Source organism: Rosa chinensis, chromosome 3 (assembly GCF_002994745.2).
Source record: "Rosa chinensis cultivar Old Blush chromosome 3, RchiOBHm-V2, whole genome shotgun sequence".
Taxonomy (NCBI): domain Eukaryota; kingdom Viridiplantae; phylum Streptophyta; class Magnoliopsida; order Rosales; family Rosaceae; genus Rosa; species Rosa chinensis.
The window spans coordinates 23541714-23547713 of NC_037090.1; positions in this window are offsets into that span (position 1 = coordinate 23541714).

A 6000-nucleotide genomic window follows, 5' to 3' on the forward strand; every position below is an offset into this window, starting at 1 on the left:
TTGTTCGGATCAGAATTTGAGAAAGTTTTCTTCACGGAAGTTGTAGATGACGTTAAACCAAGCGCATGCATATGTGGTACGTAAAAATCGGAGCTCGTATACGAAAGTTATAAGCCAAAAGGTGAACGTTACTGTTCATGGTAACTTTCTATATATATAGAAAGTTACTGTGGTAGATTTCCATTTCAGGAAATCTACCTTCTCTCTCCTCTCCCCCAAACTCTCTTCTTTCCCTTTCGGGTCCTTCTTCCTCCCTTCGATTCTGCACATTCCGGCCACCAACCGGCGTGCAGCCGGCCACCACAAGAGCTCCTCCCTCCCCTCTGCACCCTAGTAGCCTTAGGTTGTGGCGATTTGGCCGAGAAACCTTGAATCGAAGCAAAGTTCCTCATAGGTGCAGTTTGGCTTTTTTCCGGCAAATCTTCCATTTCCGGCCGTTTCCGACCACCAAATTGGGACTGTAGGAGCGCCTTGAGCCGGCGAACGTTTCCCCTAAGGCCTCTTGCTCCGATTTGCATCGTGGAGGTCGAATCGACGAAGAACATCCTAGGGTCCGAAGCTTGATTTCTGGGTTTTCTTCATCGGCTTAATCCGAGTTGGGACTTGTTGCAGTTGAGAAATTTGTTGGGTTTGTTGTTTTGCAGCTACTGTCAATTTTTGGTGGCCATCGGAGGTGGTGGCCGCCGGCGCGTGGGTGCCACGCGCCGCCACTGTGGGTGGCGCGTGGAGGCGTGTTGGGCTGTGTTTTAATTCCAGTTTTTAGCCCATTAAATCCTATAAATATTGTAGAGCTTGTATATGAAATTTGGTGAATTTTGGAGAAGCTTGGAATTAATTATGAATTTTTGAAGTTTAGGGTTTCGATTATCGAATTACGAGAATCCGGCCGTCAGATATCTCTCGGTTCTACCTTGGAACCTTTAAATAAACGAATTGGTATTAGTGGTATAATTTGGGTTGCATCCGAGGAGAAGTGGAGATGTAATTATGAGGAATTGATTTAGGAATCGTATTAATTTGTTGAATAACTATTCACGGAATATAATTGTGTACAAGGCGATGTACCGAGCTTTGCTCGACGAAGGAACTCGTATGCGTGATCGCCTGAATAGTACTGTGAGTGGACTTTTGTTTTTAAATAATGATGTATGCATTTAATTCTTGAATTAGTGCTCTATTTAATTATCGTATCATCTTCTGAGCATAGGATTGTTTAAAATTTTGATTTATCTCGTGGAATTACTTTCATTGACGATTTTCATGAAGTGATTATGAATTATTCCGGTTGTGATTTTCGGATATTAATTTTGTTATGCTCGGATTTGAAATTATGATTTATGTTGTTTTTCAATAAAGTATTTTCCAGGGTATTTTCCAAAATGGAATATTAGTTCATTATTGAACTTCCTTGCTTATTCATTATTGACCCGAGAATATTTTGGAGTGTGGGACACGCCGTTGATTTATTGATCTTTCCTATTTATTTATCGACTTTCGATTTTGGCATTGGGAATGCCTTGATGATGATTTTAGAATTGGTTTTGTTTCGGTTTACGGGGATTACGATTTATTATTAATTCTCGCCTTTTTGCTATTGATTTGGAGATACTTTTGGCGTGTAGGACACGTCGTTGGAAATTCTTTTACGAGAGATGGGGGAAGCCTTATGTATTTTGGATTTACTGGATTTTCAGTTATGTTTCCCTGTGCCATACTGAGGGGTGATTTTATTATGCTAGCATTGATTTTTCCGCCTTTGTGGCGCGGTGATGGGATCACCGTAGCCCTCCGCCTTTGTGGCGCAGGTTACTGTCTCTGTGACAGTAATTCTGTAGCCCGGTATCCTATCGCTACACTTAGTGGCGTAAGGGTATATTACGGGAGTAATGGGAGTACTTTAGCCTGGGAGGCTATCACCCGAGCCTGGGAGGCTCATTCGTATGGCTATCATCTTCCCCTACTTATACTATTTTTGACTAGCGGGGACTAGTCTGAGTTTTCTTAACCAGCGGGGCTGGTCTTATATTTTCGAATATTGAAATTTCAATCTTTTACTCTGTTGTTGTGGCTAGCGGGGCTAGTCGGTTTTCTGGAGTTCAACGTTTTTCGGATTATTTTCTTAAGTGTTTTATAAATGTTGCATGCATCCGGATTTTATATATATCGAAAAATGTGGGAAAGTATGAAGTTTTATTTTGTTTTATTCATATTAAATTATTTATTTTTGTCCACTCACGCTAACGTGTTTTTCAATTACTTTCCCCTGGGCCCTTCAGTTTCAAATGCCTAGTTTGCAGGCGAAATTAGTTGAGGTCGGGCGTACATTGGAGTTAAGGCATAGACAACAGCGTGGCTTCTGCGTTTTTATTTGATTTAGGTTTTCCTTGATCACCCTTGCTATTAGATTTGCTCTGATTACCTGAGGAAATTAATGTTATTTAAGTTGTGTTTTGTGTCATATGATTTTGGTTGATGTTGTTTGGGGGAGCAAGGTGGCTCCAGGAGAATAAGGATGGGTGATTTAGAAGTGTAAATTTTCTTTCTACAGGTTTTGGGTTGTCCACTTTAGGGCAAGTTCTGCCAAATTTTTGGCAAAATTTCTTTTAAGGTGGGCCCCGAAGGTCCACTTCAGATTTCAGGGTGAAATCCAGGGCGGGCCCTGTCAGTTAGTATCAGAGCATTAGGTTGTTAGATTCTGTAGACTCGTTTCTATCTTGTTACCTTTTACGCTTAATGTTACACGGTACTCTCGAGTGATGGCCCAACTGCAGCGGTTCCCATCGTTTACTCTTCGGTGCTGATGTACTCATTAAGTGTGTAAGGTACATGTCTAGATGGTGTTCCTTTAGGTGTTATGCCTCTTGTACGCCGACCTCCTAGGGTTTTCGTTGCGTAGCGGATTGTTCGCTTGTTTTGCACATTTCCCTGCTGATGGTAGAGTAAGACTACTCTACAATTTTGAGTTGTGCTACGAAGTATGATTCGAGGAAATGTCGTGGTTATTTCTTCCTCGGTGCCAGTAAGTTGTTGGGCAGGGTTTAAGATGCGAGAACGGAGTTCGATTCCGTGCTTGAGTGTTTGAGACGAATGACTGGATGTGATAATTGTTTTGGAATCAGGACTGTTGGGGAAAATGGAACTAGTGGTAATAGTGGTTTTGATTTTTTACCGAGAGATGTGTTGCATGGCATGATTGGTCTTGTAGGTGATTTTTGGGGTGTTATTGGCAGTCCTTGGGGGTTGTCGGAAATCTTTGGACTGGTCATCTTGGATTGTTGACCTAGCCATGACATTTGGATTTAGTTTTGTTCGGACTACAGGAATAATTTCAGGTATTTTGAGTTATGAATTGGTCATCTTAAGTTTTGGATCGTAGTGAGTTTTGAGATGTACAGAAGTGAGTTTTTGAAGTTATTTTGTGTTTTAAGTTTTGTAGGCGGGACGCTTGAAGTTTTGAAATGGAGTTTGAAATAGTTTTGCATTTGAAAATTGAGTATTTAGTTGGATGCGTAGAGCTTTATATTAGAGTTACGATTTTTGGCAGTATTTTAATTGGGAGGAATAAAACCAACTTTTTGTAAATGGTATTGTACGAGAGTGTGTGTCTTGGTCATTTGATTTTAAGTGAAATGGTTCAACGCAATTTCGGGGATTGACGGTAGTGACGTTGTTAGGGTATCCATAGTGGTTCAAACGAATTACTATGTGATACGAAGTTTAATTCAGTTTCTGAATCATGAAGTCATAGGAATTGAAATGTAGTAAGTTCTTGAAGGAGCAATTGTCAGATGGAGTGGTTGAGATGTTATAAGAGTAGTAAGTAGAGTAACTCTAAGGACATGGGTTTTCCCAGTTGACTCAAGGAGTATTCTAGGTCATAGTTTGACCGGAATTCTAAGTTATATTTTGAGTAAAACTTCTTATGGGTTGAACTTGAGAATTTGATCGTAATGTGGTGGGACCACTGTCAGATCCTGGTATCATTGGGTGTGATATATGATGTGGACGGGTGTCCTTCATCCTAAAACTGGTGATGTGGTCAGGGGGAATGGCCCCGTGTAGCAATAATTTGGAATTTGAAACCAATTAAGAGCACAAAAGTGAGAATTGAGGTTTTGAAAGGTTTTGGAAATCAAGGACATTCGGATCGTCTCACAACGGTTGCGATCACTTTTATCGCGCATGAGGGTATTATTAAGTGTCATTGGATATCCATTTGGGTGAAATTGTTGAACTTGGAATCAAGAATTGGTCGTAGTGACCCCACGGGGTGTCCATAGTAATTCAAGTGGAAGTGCTAGGTGATGTGGTTATGATCTTAATTTAAAATCTTTGAGTTATGGCGAAGGTTTGGAGGCAGTTTTCCTTGCGGGGCGACGATAGTCAACGAGTTTCGATTTGTCTTCTGGGGACTATTCTATGAGGGATTTCTCGATTAGTCTTTTGGGGACTATGAAAGAATTTCTTTCCTGCTTATGGATTACATTGTTACTTCAATACCTCTTTTCCTAAATTCGCGAGTCGATTTTCTTCTCTGTAGTATTTGAGGTGCTTTACTCTCACGTAACACGATGCGCTTTTGCTTACTTACCAAGCCGTTTACAGGTTGCTTCGAACATAGGGTTTTGCTGTCGCGAATGGAGGTAAACCTTTCTTTTGGATGATGGAGGTAAACTTTTCTTTTGTCACAAAAGATGTCACGCCCCTGATTTTACACACATGAAAATCGATATATATAACCCCATAATTATATATGCGTGAACGTCCAGTCATCAATACGAAATACCTGAAATCTTTTTCCCTTAACTTACACACATATTGATGCCCTGAACCCCCAAAGTTAATATACACTCGCTCCAAAGAGTTATATATTACACAAGCTTACGAATTAAATTGTCAACAACAAAATAAAACGTAAAGGCTACTCAGAGTAACTATACAACGGAAGTCCTTATAACGGTAAAGTCACAAAATTGGCTTCCTACCGTAAAACTGCAAAGGCGCTACCTCAGCTTCAGCGCGATTATCCTAACCTGCAGGATTAACCCCTACACCGTTGGAATGGTGCACCGGGTTGCCACACAACAAACCCGGTAAGCTTTTGCAAGCCCGTATGAGTAACTCAAATCACACATGCACAACTCACGCCAAAAACGAGGAAAACCTTTCAACTCGCGAATAAGGAAAACATACCATGCTTCCAAAAACAATACTCTTTTCCCAAAAGAAACAACGAAAGTCACACCGTGACAAAATCATATAAATCGTTAACCTAACAATTCAAATATGATAAATCGATCCAACCTGGATAAAACAATAATTGGGTCCAACCTGGACAAAACAGCAATTAGGTCCAACCTGGACAAAACAGCAAATAGGTCCAACCTGGACAAAACAATAATTGGGTCCAACCTGGACAAAACAGCAATTAGGTCCAACCTGGACAAAACAGCAAATAGGTCCAACCTGGACAAAACAATAATTGGGTCCAACCTGGACAAAACAGCAATTAGGTCCAACCTGGACAAAACAGCAAATAGGTCCAACCTGGACAAAGCATGTACCCAGGAGTCTTAAGTAACCTACTTAGATCCCTAAAGTACGATGGCAGACAGACTAGAGCTCTAACTGAATATATCGTAACCTGTCACCTCGGCCAAGGTTCAACCTTACGATATATGCTGCCTGAGGATGCAACCTGCAACCCCGGATCCTTAGGTCAACCTGACCCTCAGATCAAAACGTTAAATCAACCCAAAAGGAGAAATCACAACCTGTGACTCTCAAATCCTCAGACCACCGGTCGTCAGATCAAAACGTTAAATCAACCCAAAAGGAGAAATCACAACCTGTGACTCTCAAATCCTCAAACACTTTTCAAAACAATAGAAATACCATTTCCCACCAATTGTTTTCCAAAAGCCACAACCCAAAACAATAAAAAGCATCGTTTCATGCATATTGTTTCACAAATCCACAACTAATACATGAATACGTATG